Source organism: Pan paniscus, chromosome 13 (assembly GCF_029289425.2).
Source record: "Pan paniscus chromosome 13, NHGRI_mPanPan1-v2.0_pri, whole genome shotgun sequence".
In the NCBI taxonomy this organism is placed as follows: Eukaryota; Metazoa; Chordata; class Mammalia; order Primates; family Hominidae; genus Pan; species Pan paniscus.
This window is the reverse complement of record NC_073262.2, coordinates 27,355,407-27,372,260: the sequence shown is the minus strand read 5'-3', so window position 1 is coordinate 27,372,260 and position 16,854 is coordinate 27,355,407.

The following is a 16,854-nucleotide window of genomic DNA, read 5'->3' as shown; positions in this document are numbered from 1 at the left end:
GCATATGGGGCAGGAGCAGGGGAGAGTAAGTACAAATATGGGATAGGATAAGGTAGTGAGGTGAGAGGGGGAGGCCATTTTCTTAAGCTACCTACCATTAAGGAGAGCAGATTCCGGAATATGCTGCTGACAATGTCTGTTATCTTTCAAACAAGATTTGCCTGACCAAGGGCAGATGTAGGTCACAGACTGTCAAGGTGTGATGCTAGTCTCTTTCAGACCTGAAGCGGCCTGAGGCAGTACTCTCCTAGCCCTAAAAGGCTGAATATAAATCATGCTTGTTGGCAATTTCTGCTGACGTGCTGCCTGACACATGGCTAAAAGCCTTTCTCAGAGCTGAGAATAAATTCCAAGACAGCAATGACAGCTATAACAATGCTGCCACATGTTAAAGTGTTTAAAAGCCCTCAACAGGAGTAGTCATTCAACACAACATCCTTTACTTAGATAGATCCTGCACATTGCAAGACAATGGGGTGGGGGGTGCTATGCTGAAGAAGAAAGGGAGAATAAAGATAGTTCTGCAAAAGACTACAGGGGTGAGGTTTACAAGCAATGTTTAGATGAAGTCGCCCCGGTTCCACCCTCACCTCCCCTAGCCCAAGGGATCAAGTTCTTCTAAGGCATTTCAGTCATGAGCAGATGTCTACTGTGCAACAAGAAAATGGGACAAAGGGGGATAGAGCATCGCTTGAAAGAGCATAATAAACACAAATTATGCTGCTTCCAATAGACCGTACGGCTTTCATTTGCAATCTGGCTTATTCCACGTGATTTGTTTCTAAAGGGCTCTGGTTTGTTCTGGGATGGAGTGGTGGGAGGTGGTTAGGCTGACATTGTGTCCTGGGGATCAGCTTCTGTGGGGTGTCCACTCAGGAACATGTGTTCCAAGAACATTTTTGAGATTCAAGGGTTTTACTTAAAAAGCAGTCACAAAGGGAGCAGGTTTGCCAGCCTCTTTGAAGGAATAAAAACGATCTCTTTTTAGTAGTTTGCCTTTGCAAAAATTTGCCAGAGACTAATTTTTTAACCAGTAAAATTGTATGTGTGTGTGTATATATGTGTATGTGTGTGTTTTTGGAGAGTTGTTTTGTGAAAGGAACATGACTTGAGATTTACAGAAAGACTTGGCAACATGGAGCAAACTGAGGCACCTTCTTGAGTCAAAAGAAAAAAAGCAACTCCCCGGTGGTTGCTGGCTCACAGATATTCTGCAAAATGTCCTGGGATGGGGACCATCTGGACAAAGATATTCCCACCCCACCAAACAAAATTTGAGTTAGAAAACAGGAAAAACACACCCCCACACAAAGCTGAGCCAAGAAGGCAAATGATGGAAGGGCGGCACCTCTGTCCAATTGCCAGGAGGAAGCAGAGCTCCCTCAGCACCTTGGAACACGCAGGCACTCACAGTCCTGGGGGCATGACCCCTCAGGATGTCCCAGGAGAGGGAAAGCATCAGGGTCCTGCTGATTGTGAAACTGAAGAAGACTAGCCAAATGGGAAGGAGAAGAGGGAAATTGAGAAATTTCTATTTTTATAACCATTTTCCATGTTTTCTCCAAGTACTTAGAAGATGTCCAAAATAAGGGCTATTTCCTCTTTGCCTTTGGTTGATAGAATGGCCATTTCCTTCCCAGGATTCAATACTGAGTTTGAAATCTTATGGGGTTTAAAAGGATGGAAGATTTCATCAGCAAAATCGGATAGACAGTCAAGTTATCAAACATGTAAATTAACATATGAGACAGTCCCAAATAGACAAGACAATTCCACTGACATGAGAGACTATCTACAAACTTAATCAAACTTGTTTAGTTTATTTTGCTTACCGTAACTCCTTAAAAATTCTCCTATGGACTAGATTCTCTAAATTTATAGGTTAGTTTGAAAAAGATAAACTTTGATCATAGTTGTTAGCAGTCCACAGGAAGAATGCAGCTATTTGTACATTTGTATCATTGTTGCTTTCATGGCATTTGTTTTCCAAGTACAGTAAGATGTCAGAGTTTTCAATCTTTGTATGAAAAATTACCGGTGGTTTTACCTGGATTGGGGCCTAAAACATTGCTTTCCAATCAGAGTGGTGAACGCATGCCTTCAACTTATAGCTAAACACCCCACTCCCCGTAAATTACTTCAACATCTATTTCTTTTCACTATATCTTTGAACTATGTAGTCAGAGTGTCTCCTGCCAATCAAGAGCCCATCTTTCTGCATTTGAGAAGCCCATTGATTATGGGCTTCTACTTTCCAGAACAGCTATCCACAACTTGTGGTCCACAGTTCTGTGCTGGTCCAAGAAAACTCCGCAAGTGGTCCACTTGCCCTCCCTAGATAGAGAAGTAAAAGCTGACTGCTGCCTGTCAAACAAAACAACTATACAAAGACACACTGGGAATCGCTCATCCAGACCACAGGATACTCTCCAGCTATTATCAGAGCTTGAAAAAATGAAATCAATCCATGTGGCCAGGCCAGAAGCATTGTGGTCCTGGTTGCTAAGCACCAACTTTCTAGTCAGGAGTTTTTGCTTCACCAGCCAGCCTCCAGAGCTTTGCAATTTTTCTAAAGTGTGTGTGTTCGTGTGTGTGTGTGTGTGTGTGTCCATTTTTACCTCTGAAATAGGAGATACAAAGATACAGGCATTTTAAGATTAGACTATTCGGGAAAAAGAAAATGAAAAATAAGATAATACTGTGGTAGTCTTTGTTTTTTCCTCTCTTCCTTCCTTTTTTCCTTCCCTACTTTCTCTTTTACATTTTATCAATGGGATGCTTTCCCTACAAGAATGTTACAATGAACCCCATTATATAAAAAGGTAAAAGTAGAGCTGCTTTGGTGAAAGGTGGAGTAAAGGATCTTGATTCTTGCTCTATTTCTTCCTTTAAGTAGTACTTTTCTTTGTCAGCCAGAGATTACTCCACTGTGCCTGGAGATCCACAGAAGGCCTATGAACACTGGGGTAGTAGAAAGACCACTGAGTGCCTTGGCAGGAGATGAAGACTCCAATTTAGAAATGGAGCTCAGGGGCCAAGCGCAGTGGCTCATGCCTGTAATCCTAGCACTTTGGGAGGCCAAGGTGGGCAGATCACCTGAGGTCAGGAGTTCGAGACCAGGCTGACCTACATGGCAAAACCCTCTCTCTACTAAAAATACAAAAAAAAAGAAAGAAAAAGAAAAGAAAATAGCTGGGCATGGTGGTGGGTGCCTGTAATCCCAGCTACTCTGGAGGCTGAGGCAGGAGAATTGCTTGAATCCAGGAGGTGGAGGTTGCAACAAGCCACAATCATGCCATTGCACTTCAGCCCGGGTGACAGAACGAGACTCTGTCTAAGAAAAGAAGAGGAGAGGAGAGGAGAGAAAAAGAAAAGGAACGGAAAGAAAAGAAAAGAAGCTCAGGCCACATTCCGCACGTCAGGAGCCAGAAGGAACAGGATGGGCCAGGCACTCAGAGCAGCCTCAACGGAGCAGGTCAGCTTAGTGGGCGGGGAAGTTGGCTTCACTCCCCTGCTTCAACCAGAGTCACTTCTCTTACAACTGGTTCCTATGTTGGGTTCCACTAGGATTCCAGAATTTGTAAAATTACGTATATTGGTGATTTCTAAGGTCTCTTTCAATCACAAAGTTCTGTCCTAAGGTTCTAACTCAGTTGTGTTTCATCTGACTTCTCTTTGGAGAAAATAATTCCTAAGAGGTCACCGAATCTAGCCAATTATTCATTTGCCAGCTGTTGAGTGAACATCATTAGTGTTTTTCAGTGTTCCCTCCGTGTTGTGCTAAAGTCCCATAGTAAAAATGCCTGGCTACTTTTCTATCAGGAAAAGAAACAACCCCATGACAGTTCAGAAAGCAAATAATTAGTTAATCCAGTTTTATTCCTAAAAATGATTTATTATAGCCATGTACATAAGATATAATCACCTCAATCAAGTTAACTTTATGAGTTCAGCCCAATTTAAGTCTTTTAACCTTGATGTTATTCCCAAGCATACACATATTAGAAATCTTCTTGATAGTTTCCCAAATTATAACAAGCATCAATGGGCGGTTTGTATAAAAATCACATATTGAAGAAATGGTAGACCTACAGTATATAACTTTTTGAAAAAAAATTAATCCCCAAATAAATAACCTTTACCTCTATTTTAATTTTTTATGTTACCTTCCAGTTTCTACACATGCTTTACATGGCTGTCATGGTATCTATATTAATTTGCAACGTAACTTTTAAGTATTTTGAAAATAGTTCATAAGTTTCTGTATACTCTTCCTAACTATAATTGGTAAAGTCTGCATAATATTCCACTGTGCTGATGCATTATAGTGTGTTAACCTGACTAACCTGTTAGTACATCCATGACAGACCAGGTAGCAAGAAAAGCTCAGAATGATAATGCCAGAGGTCATAGCTCTGCTTTGTACAGTCCTATCTCTGAACCATCAAAGTACTCTGTTTGTCTCACATTACCACTGGAACAAGGACCAGCAGATTATAGGGCCTCACTTTGTTCTCAAGGTTGGAAAATACATATGGCAACTTGGATGTAAAGTGCATATTATATAATGACATTCCAGCCTATTCTGGCCTTCAAATACAGAGAAAACTGAAAGTATTAACCTGCACAGTCCCATCAGGTTTTGATTGAAGCTCCCAGGTCTTAGACATTGCCATATCCAAGTCAGTCTTGGTTATCTCCAGTCCTGCTTTACAGAAAACCAATAAGTCAGAAATGTCTATAGAAGTGACTTAATTGGGAAGTAACTTAAAAAGCATATAAATTGGCAATAAACTCACAAGCTTTGGAGCTGGAAATCTTTAAGGATCTAGGAAATATGTCTCCACTTAAAATATGTAATACACCTCTTCTGTTTGGCATCTTGTGAGCTTTTAGATATATTTCTGGTAAAGCTTTTGTTATCTCTCAAAACATCAGGCAACATTGGGCCTTCAGTTGTGTGTTCCAAAATGGATAGGCCTTTACTTTTTTCTTCAACCAGAATTTGGTTTTCAGGTATAGCAGGTGGTTATTTTGATTATGTTCTACATATGTTTAGAGGGTTTTGTCAACAGGAACCTAAAAATGTCACTTCATAGAAACATTCCTTTTTGTTCCCCTCTTACTGTTATTTCTTGTCATTCTTGATCTAAAACATGCTAAATAATTCCAACCATCCAATGTTGTTTGCACCTTTCCAATGCTCCTAGCGGGTACGTGGGATGTATAAATACTAACGAGGAAATCAGTCTCTGAAAAGTGCTAAATAATCACATTGTTGGAGCTCTAACAGCAATACAAAGCACTTTCATTTTCACAAGTACATTTTCAATGTAATAAAATAAAGAGTGTTAGTTAAACAGAGACATTTGCACCATGGGAGGTTGCAGAACTATTCAAAGGTAACATTGATAGAGGTTAATACATGAAAAGGCTGTTGGGAAGAGATTATTATTATTATTATTTTAAGTGGAAATGTACTTATAGTGTTTAAAAAGAATAGAACTGAAATTTTATTAAGATAGGTCCTCAAGTTCTGGGTTTTTAAAAAAATACAAATTTGCATGTGATTAGTATATATCATTCAGTGAAGCCTGAAATACTTCTAGCATTTCCCCACCTTCTTCTTTTTTTCTCTTAAACCTACCAAAGTTCAGTATATCAAGTTGACAAAGTCTAACCGGGATAAACGGCTGGCTTGAAATGAACCTTGATTCTCAGCAGCCACAATCATGCAAAGAATAATAACCGCTCTGCTAGGTTGTCACCAGAGCTCACGTGTCATTAAGAAAATGAAATCCTAGCCTTTGTCTCCACCTATGAAACCTATTATTGAGACTTTGAAGTTAGGAACTCCATTGCAATCATTAATACCAACCATCAGAAATCACTTTGTGCCAAAAATATTTCAGGCCTTCTTCCACATCACTTTTGGAAAAAGTTCCAAAACTCCACTTTGACACAATATCTAATTGTTTGAAGAATTTTATTGAGTCATGTAGTCACAGCAAAAGAGATACATGTGGTCAAAACATTACCTAACTTTCCAGACTTGTCTTAAATGCATTTGCAAATTCTCTTTTTAACCTTCCCCTGCCTTCCAATCTCATTTTTATACAAGGAAAATTTAAAGATAATACTGGATCTCTTCAATACCTAGAACTGTGATGACTGAGCCTCAACTGTATTTCATTAAATATGTTTTTTAAATATTCCACTTGCCAACCTCATTGTGTAATAGAAAGACAGGAAATGTCTTTACTGAATACCTGATCTGTACATATAAATATTATCAAAATGTTTCTTAAGCCTCCAAAGGTTTATCTTGGGTGAAATTTTCACAATTCAGTATTGTCTCTGTTCCTAGTATTGTCTCTACTACTCCTCTCCAGTCCTTTCAACTCTATACTTTGTCAATGACATCACTGTATTGAGTGCTCACAGCTCTAATATTTAAAACAAAAAGCTCCCTCAAAAAATATCCATAGTTGTGCACTTCATGGAGCTTACAAAAATACCCTAAAAAAATATCCATCGTTCTGCACTTAATGGAGCTTACAAACTCACCCCTTACTCTAACTTATAGGGCATGCACTGACTGGCAAGAATCCCTAACTCGCCCTCACTTTGTTTGTAGCTCTTCCACCCCAGTTGTAAAAGTTTCAAATTTTGTTAAGCAAACATCTCCCCAGACCTAGGAAAACAGCAGAGCATATTGGCTTAAAACAGACATCAAATCAAATTGCACCTCTGATGCTCATTAGTTGTTTGATATGTGACAATGACTTATCTTCTCTAAGCTTGTGTCCATATCTATAAAATAGGATAATAATTGCATTTATGAGATTATTCTAAGAACTTAATAAAACATTTGTGAAGTATCTAGCTCAGAACTTAATACAAAATAAGCCCAAAAAAAGTTCCTTTTTTTTAAAAAAAAAATTGCTTTTGTTTTTATTTTACAGCTTCTCATTTTGTTCAATTATGGCTACTTATCCAGTACCAAATATACTCTCTGCCCAAGTTCCATAGACTGAATCTGTGGAGTTTATCTATGCCATTATTATCGTCCTTCTGATAGGTTGGTGGCTTATAATTTATTCTTAAATAACTTCTTGTTTGAACTTTTCACCTCATTTATAAATGCTTTTAGGAAAGGGATTATATCATATGCTTCTCTGTTGGATGAATTACTTGAGAAGGTAATCACTTATTGAACATCTATTAGGTGCAAAGTGTTCCACACACTGTCAATCAGTCAGCAAGCTTTACTGAATACCTGATCTGTACATATAAATATTATCAAAATGTTTTTTAAGCCTCCAAAGGTTTATCTTGGGTGAAATTTTCACAATTCAGTCCTTGTTTTGTAGAAGCCTCATGTACAAACAATGGAATCACTCTGCTTGACATAGATTTACACTGCCAGCAAATCTTTCTTTTTGAGCAAGTGTAAACATCTCAATGTGAGCAGGAAGTTCAAGTTCTGTTAGAAAGTGTTCGTGTACAGTAAACACAAAGTAATAAAGATACCACAATTTTAGTGCAAGTCTGCAGGGAGCCTGAGAATCCCTCAATCATATAATGTTACAATTTCAAAATTCTTTTAATGAGTATCTGTAGGAATTGAGTTATAATGCCTTTTTTCAAAAAGATTTGTAACATGACATGAATTCCCCACCGAAGTGAACTTCACGTTGGCATCCAATTTAAAATGTTACAAAAACGACATTATTGCCCAACATCTGTTTCATCATCTGATGATTCTGTTGTAAGATTATGATGAGGAAGTTATTTCAGCAGAAGCCAAGAGACCCTTATGCTGCCATTATCCTTAGATTACTTTCCTATTACTCCTACGTCAGGCTCCTGGCTGGGAAGGCACAGAATCATCTCATCAGAAAAGAACATGGAATGGCACATTGGCTCATTCTCAGATTCATGCAGGACCCCATTTTATCTGCTTCAAAGAAATGGCTGTCTATTTGTCAAGCAATGTAGTTGCCAATTACCAAACACAATTTCTAGAAATTTAGAAAAGAAACATTTTCTAATTTCAGCTCTTATTTTAATAAATTTATTTCTTTATTTGGCCCCAAAGTGTCTTATGTTGACAGACATGTAACAAATGTGATGATCTGCCTACTGGCAAGGTATGTAGATATTATTTCATGGATAGAGATTACCAATCAAAGCCATCACACTGCTCTTTGAAAAAATAACTACTATACATATGATTACTAGAAAATTATTTTAGTATATTTTAGCTGTTTGAAATTATCCACCCAGATTAAAATCATTATTAAAAGTCTGCAGTCCCATATCTCATATATAGCAGGTATTCAATTACATGCTGAAAAAGTAAAATAAGGAAAGTTACATATACATGCATGGTACTTTGCAATAGCCTGGACATTAATCCAACCAACCAAGCCTCACTAATTTTCATGGTGATGCTAAGTATTACACACACATTCACTCATACATGTTTCTGAAAAAAAATTTTGTTTGGGCAAAAGAGCAGATTTCATAAATCTCTTCAGAGACACAAGGCTAAGGTGTAAACTTACTTTTTTCCATGATGAAAAAACTAAACGAAACCAAACCAGGAGAAATGTTTAAGGTCACATCAGTAGTCTACAATCACTATTCCTGGAGAGTACAGTCCCTCAAATAGAAGAACTTTTTACAACAATTGTCATTTTTAAAGGTTAAATGTATTCCAAGCTTCTAGCACAGTGCCTGACACACAGTAAACATGCAAAAAAAAATGATGACTACTACATTCCAACACCATTTAAAAGTGAAATCAGGATAGGAGGAGCAAAATGTTTATGCTACTGCTCTCCCACATCTTGCCCCCACTTTTCTGATTACAAAGATCAGAGGTTTGCTGCTGGAGGCAGGTGTCGCCTGTTATACTCACTGCTCTAGGATCTGGAAGAGTGCCTGGCATATAAGAAGATCAATAAATAATTAGTGGCCAACTAACCGGCCCTTCCCCTCTCCCCTTGGCCCCCTTCCAATCAATCCTGTTCCTGCCTCTCCTCCAATTTCATTGGATCCTAAACCCAGGAGACAGGTGGAGGACCAAGAAGGTGGGTAGGCACTGAGTGCCTAGATGAAGGAGGCCTCAAAGCCTGGGACCACACACTCTGGCTTGGATTACATGGTCTTTTTTTAGCTCTAAGTCGCCTGTAAATGCATTAAAGATTAATGCACTAATGCATTATTAGGACTTGACTGTTCATTATGGTAAATGATGCTTTGTTTGAAATTTGTAAATAAAAAATAATTCCTTCAAGCTTCACAGAGGTTTCCATCCAAATCAATAAGACCCTTGGAATCATTCAGAGTGGTAGGAGGTTCAGATGGGAAAAACATTTTAAAATGCAAATCAATATAGGAATCCCATAAAATGGCTGAAAAACAGTATCAGTTAAAAAGAACAAGTAGGTTCTTATTTTATGTTTTGAAACAAAAATTGAACTAGACATGGCATATTGAATCATGTCAAAGGGCCATTAATCTCCAGATTAGAAAAATATCACTTTCTGGGATGCCATAATATTGGCAGGTTTATAAATTTGCCTTGTTTTGCTCAATCATTTGAGAAAATATAAGATTTGATCCTATAGTCTTTATAAGCGCAGGCTGCTTTAGAATAAAATATGTATATATACACAGTGTTATTTACACATACTTACATAGAGAGATATATACAGGTATAATAGGAAAAAACACATCTACATTTGATCCATATTTTTAAAAGAAACCAAATAACATAAGAAAAGATAAAAGTTGAATTCTATACTCTATCCAGATGGTTTTACTTCCTATTATTCCCTATTTTATCCCTCTGGATAAAATACTGTTTTCCTCATAAATAATGCAGCACAAATATTCTGTTGGCATTGTAAGAATAATGCTAAATATAATAGTTAAGTGGTATTAGAATTCTATTAAAACACATACACACATATAGGCCAGATATTATTTTATTTATTGCTTGAATAAAGAATAATTTACCTTATTTAACAATGTTAATTACTTGTAGGAGATCTTATAGGAGAAATGTAGAATTTCTAGCTAAAAAAATGTTATGGCTGGGCGCAGTGGTTCATGTCTATAATCCCAGCATTTTGGGAAGCTGAGGTAGGAGGACTGCTTGAGTCCAGGAGTTCAAGACCAGCCTAGGGCAACATAGAGAGACTCCGTCTCTACAAAAAAAAAAAAAAAAAATTAGCCAGGTGAGGTGGCACATACCTATAGACCTAGCTACTTGGGAGGCTGAGGTGGGAGGATCACTTGAACTCAGGAGTTTAAGACTGCAGTGAGCTATGACTGCACCACTGCTCTCCAGCCTGGGCAACAGGGGAAGACCCATCTCTAAAAAAAAATTACACTCTAATAGTTATTGGTTGATTTTTTTACATCAATTTAATGCCAATGACACATGTCTGGAAACATTTAGGTCCTTAACAGCCTCATATTTCGGGGAGGAGGGGGGAGAAGGGGGTGAGATGTTAAACTGCTATAATGAATTATAGATATTCTCCCTCAAATTGAAATGTCACTACTATTAGTAAAATAGGATATAATTCTAAAATAATGTTGGAATATACTGAAACATATGAGCCAAATTACAAGAACGATAGTATAGATAAGTAAAATAGGAGGTGTGCAGTCATGATGTAGAAAGAATTTACTGACTTCAAGAAGTGTAATTCCCTAAATTGAAAGTCACAGGTCACTCTCCCCACATATATGTACACAATTAATAAGAGTTCAGAAATAAAAAGTGAATGAATGAATAAATTTCCACTTTACAGACTAACAAATTATGACTCAGAGAATTTAAACATCTTGGTGAGAGCACACTTTTAGAAAATTGAACCTAAATCCCAGATCTCTGAGTTCCCTTATCACAAGCACCGCTCCATGAAATGCAGACAGCTCAGGTCCACACCCAATTCTGCAATGAAAAGGGGAGAGAGGGAAGAAGAAGGGAAGGAAAAGAGAAACTGATGGGATACTGTCATTGGGGAGGGGAGCAGTCAGAGTCCAAAATTACAAGTCCAAAGAACAGGAGCCAAATTCAAGTCCATCTCAAGCAGAGATTGATTCCAGGCAGGAGACAGGCAAGAGAGAGGTAACATTCAGACTTCTGCAAGGCACTATTCTCAATAGCAAACACATGATGCCCATCAATGCCCATCAATGACAGTTGGATAAAGAAAATGTGGTACATATACACCATGGAATACTATGCAGCCATAAAAGAGAACAAGATCATGACTTGTGGGAACATGTACAGAGCTAGAGGCCATTATCCCTAGCAAACTAATGCAGAAACAGAAAACCAAATACCACGTTTTCACTTAAAAGCAGGAGCTAAATGCTGAGAGCTCATGGACACAAAGAGGGGAACAACAGACACAGGGGTCTACTTGAGGTGGAAGGTGGGAGGAAGGAAAGAGTCAGAAAAAATAGGTATTGGCTAAGTACCTGGGTGATAAAATAATCTCTATAACAAACCTCCATGACACAAGTTTACCTAGATAATGAACCTGCACAGGTACCCCTGAGCCTAAAGTAAAAGTTATGAAAAAAATCACTTCTTCTAGGCAAACAGTCTTAAAAAAAAAAAGACTTCTGCAAGGGGGTAGTTCTGCCAGGAAGCATGGTTATCAAGTAGGGAGTGAAGGAAGGTAAAAACCAAATAAGAGAGAAGCTCTCTACCTACTGACAAGGGCTCCAGAGTAAACCCTAGAACACTGATGTGCACTCACCTTCTTCACAGAAGAGAGGCAGCAAAGAAAACAGGCTGGGGCTTCAATCAGAAGTTGTGTTGGAATTGACTGCCACACACCAGTGAGAAGGCTTTAGCATGAGCCTATCGCTAGATTAAGACTACAATACTTCCAGACACTTAGGCCACCAAGCATTATTTCCAACCCAATTACTGATAGGGATGTGGCTATAGATATTGTGTCTGCTTGGTGCCCACTGGTTCGATGGCTGGGAGGGCTGAGTGCGCAGGGGTTGGCTAGATGAAACTGGGAGAGGCCAAGGTGGACACAACTCATCCAGAGCTATTCCAACAAACCACATGATAGACAATAGCCCTATGTCAAAAAACTGGCATAAGTGCAGGCTTGGTGATTTCAAGGCCACATAATACTGGGCTGAATGTACAGACACTAAGAAGGCAATAAAAATTTAGTTATTATCCACCAGCTAAGAGGGGCAAAATGTTAAATGTGGTGCCATAGGAGATGGCATGAGGTTGAAAATGTAAAAACAATTTTAAACTCACTATGAATAATGTGAAATACCAATATACCATTTTAACAAAAAATTGGCAATTGCTTTTTAATAACAATATTATATGCAGTGAGTGATGCTGATACTCTCATATATTAGCAATAAGCATATAAATTGAAGACTGCAACTTGGCTATGAGTATAAAAAGCCTTAAAAATTGTGCTTATACCCAGTAATTCTACTTCTAAGTATACATCATGAGCAAATAATCTGAGATTCAGATGAAGACTTTTAAGCCATAATGTCCACCACAGTATTACTTATAATACTAAAAAAGTTGGAATGACCTAAATATTCCAAAATAGGTAAATTACAGTGTATAATTGAACACTGGAACATTAGGTGATCAGTAAACAGGTTGATGTTGATGTTTAAGCATTTTTAATACTATATTGCTTAAGTAGACCATAAAATCATTATATGCCATACGATTCCAATTATGTGTATAAATGTATACAGAAAGGTATACGTTTCTATATATTTGTTCATATGTATGTGCTCATATATATCCATATAGATATAGGTGTAAACATAGGTACAGATGAAAAATATAGAAATATAACATGTAGATAGTAAAAGACTAAAAGTAGCATGGGTAATTTTATATTATTATTTATTCTGAACTCTCCAAGTTTCCTACAGTGAACCCATATTGCTTTGTATAATCAGAAAAATATGATAAGCTGTTCCTTTGTGTTGGTCTGTTTCTCATTTTAGATAGAAAGACATAACTTGGACTTGCGGTCACACAGCTTTGTACTAGAATCCTATTTTGCCCTTTAAACTAGCCCTGTGGCCTTGGGCACATCATTTATCTTCTCTGAGATGAATTTTCCTCATATGCAAAATAGACATAATATCACCTCAAATGGTTATAGAGATAAGAAAATAAAAATAAGACATTTAGCAAATATATAAAAATGGTGTAGAGACTCAGTACATGGCAGCTGTTATAATGCTATTCCCGGTAATTTTTCCCCAACCCCAGTTCCATCCTGCAACTACATACAACTCACTAAATGCATACATCTAGTCTTCAGAAACTAGATTTACAGTGATGTTAAATGAGCAGTCCCTTGCCAGGCACTACACTACCTCCAGGGATATAAGGGGCTAAACCCTGAAACTAGGAAGGACTATTTAGAACTACATGGCTCAAACATGTTGGTCCGGGCTGCTTCCCTAGCAATTCATTTCAGCCCCACAATTACTTCCTCCCATAGCTGAAGAGTTCTACAGCCATTGCTACTTATAAACCTAACTCTTGGTTGAATTACACAACGTTCTATACTCTCATACTCTATAAGATTAATTTTATGTGTCATAACTTGGCCTCCATGCTAAAAGCAGTCTCCCTCATCTTTATTTATTTTTTAGAACTTTATTTGCTCTTCATACAATTCTGGGCATATGTTGAGTTAAACAATTTGCTCAACACACAGAGTTCCAATTGCACTCTCTCCAAAGTAGCATGTCCAACTAATAAGTCACTGCAAAAAAGGAATGTGCATATACAGATTAAAGATGATTCAACAGCTGTAAATTAAAACTCAACAAAAAAGACAGAAGGAACATACATTATTTATCCTGGGAAAGTGAAAACTATGGCCTGTTAGTCTAAGAGATTTTGCTTTGTCGAGTTATTGTTTATCCTGGTACCACATAAAAGAAACACACAAAAAGACAAAAACCAAGACAACGAGGGTGGGGGATCTTAATATACAGTAAGATAAAGAGTTCCCTTAAAAAAAGAAAAAAAAATAAGACTCCTCAGATGATAGAGCTCTTTAAGTATTGATATAAATGCTTATTGTAAAATTTTTTTAAATTTAGAGTGGGAGGAGGAAATGGGAAGAAAATTTGGAAACATTTTTATCTGCCTAAACTGGTGGCTAAAGGTGGGGTCCAACTGATTCCACAGATCATAATTATTTAATTATTATACTTTAATGCTCTCCTTTGAAGATTGTATGCAAAAAATAACCTACATGGTAGATATATTTTCAGATTTCAGAGATGTTTCTATTTGAGGTCAGTATGAGAGAAAGGGAGAAAACAATGCTATTCTCTGCACCAAGTGCCACTTGCAAATCACTCATTAATTCATGCAATAAATATTTATTGAGAACCTGCTCTGTGCCACACTCTACTCTAGGGCTGGGACTATAGCAGGGAACAAGACCTTCAAGTCCTTGATCTCATGACTACATATTTTTAACAGTCTTAAAACTAGAAAAATAATACATGTCACATTTGCAATGTAGATTACTCCAAATAAAGTGATCAGAAATTCTTAGTAAGCTTCATGCCCTGAAAATAAATAAACATATGAATAGATGGATGGAGGGATGGATGAATGCATGAGTATATGGAGGGATGGAGGGATGAAGGGAAGGGTGGGTAGGTGAATGGGTGGCTGAATCGATGGGTGGATGGAGGGAAGGAGGGAAAGAGGAACGGAGGGATTGATGTGTGGATAAGTGGAGGGATGGATGGATGGGTAGATGAGTGAGTGGGCGGGTGGATGAATGGATGGACCTATGGATGGATGGATGGATGGATGAATAGGTGGAAGGGTGGATGGGTATGTGAGTGGGTATATAACTGAATATGTACAATCAATCCTCATTATTTGCAGATCCTGTATTTCCAAATTCACCTGCTCGCTGAAATTTATTTGTAATCCCCAAATTAATACTTGCAGTGCTTTCAGTTACTCATGGACATGCTCAGAGCAGTGAAGAATTTAAGTAACCCAATGCTCAGGTTTCTGAGGCCAAAGAAGGTGACACACTACCTCCTTATTGTAGATATCATATTGTGGGCAAGTGTCCTTTTTGTGGTCCATTTAGTGGCACATTTATCAAATGTTTGTGTTTTTTGTTGCTGATTTTACTGTTTGAAATGGGACCCAAATGTAGTACTTTAGTGCTGCCTAATGTTTGTAAGTGCATGGAGTCTGTGATCTACCTTCAGGACAAAATACGGTGTCAGATAAGTTTTGTTAAGGCATGAGTTATAGTACATTGGCCATGAGCTCAGTGTTAACAATATATATTATATAAGGTGTCTTTAAATAGAAACTCACATACAAAAAGGTTCTATATAGTTCCGTTGACAAAAATATTGTGACTCACGGGAACCTAATTCTGTATTTCCCCTGAGAACAATGGTTTGGTATTCACTAGTTCAGTATTCACAGCAACTTTATAAAATATAACCACCACTAATAATGATAATTAATTATAGACAATAGAGATGGATGGATGGATGGATGGATGGATGGATGGATGGATGGATGAGTGGATGGACTAGATAGATGGATGGATGGATGAATGGATGGATGGATGGGCGGGCAGGTAGGCGGGCAGACAAATGGACGAATGGATGGATGGATGGATAGATAGATAGATAGATAGATAGATAGATAGATAGATAGCTTTTAGAAGTATGGAAGAGATCATATACAGTGGAGTCAAGTCACATGGATTTTGTTTGGTGGCAAAATGTCTCACTTCCAGATAGAGACATAATTTCACCTTGCGTTTTTCTGGAGTGATCAGCTTCAGTGAGGAGGCTGAACTTCCTGAAAGAGCACTTTGAAAAAGGAGGCTAACCCTTACAGATTTTCATGTGTGCCAGCTGTTGGCCTTTCCTGCCTACTCCATCAAAAAGGAATATTTTCCCAGGCCTGTATTTTATTTCAACGCTCAATTATTTTCTTCAACCTCACCCACATGCTAGTACATGTCCAATAAAGTGTTGAATTTTTTTCTCCTTAGCTGTAAACACAGTACAAATCCAACTCCCACATAAACAGTATCTGCTGCAAAATCATGTAGCACCCACATATTTGTTTAATGAAACAAGGCCCAAACGGAAAAGTTACAATCTAATTTAAAGTTTAGATGCCTGGGGACAATTCTGATAATGTTTAGAGGTAGATAATTGTGGGAAACAGAAGAAACGAAAGACAAATATTGGCAGTGACTGAAAGAAAATTAAAAGGCTACATTCAGATCCGTGAGCAACACCAAGAAATGGTATGATGTAATATACTAGAGATTTCATGAGTATTTGATATCTAGGTATATATTTTCCTCAAGTGCTAGGAGCCTTTTGACTTCCACAGGCAATAACTTATGAAAAGGAATAAGTATTTATTATTGCAAAGCATTCAACAATGGCCTTGCGTTCACAAAATTTAACTAGAAGTCCTACTGCTTTCAGAGACTAAAGACTTCTAGGTAGATAAAGCTCTAAGAAAACTTAATCCTGGTATCTAGATAATGCCATGAGGTATACACAAGGGAAGCAAGAGATGCAAAACAATGGAAGAATAAAATGCTTTGGAAGCCTTCATTTATTCCCACAGGATGGGTACCACACTCCACAAACATTGAAGAAAGTCACTGAGAGTCAACATTTTGTAAATGGATGAGGTACAGCAATTAATTACAAGAATCTTCTGTTGGCTTTGTTTTGCTTTTCAAGATTAAAAAAATTAGAAATTACATAATTGGGCCT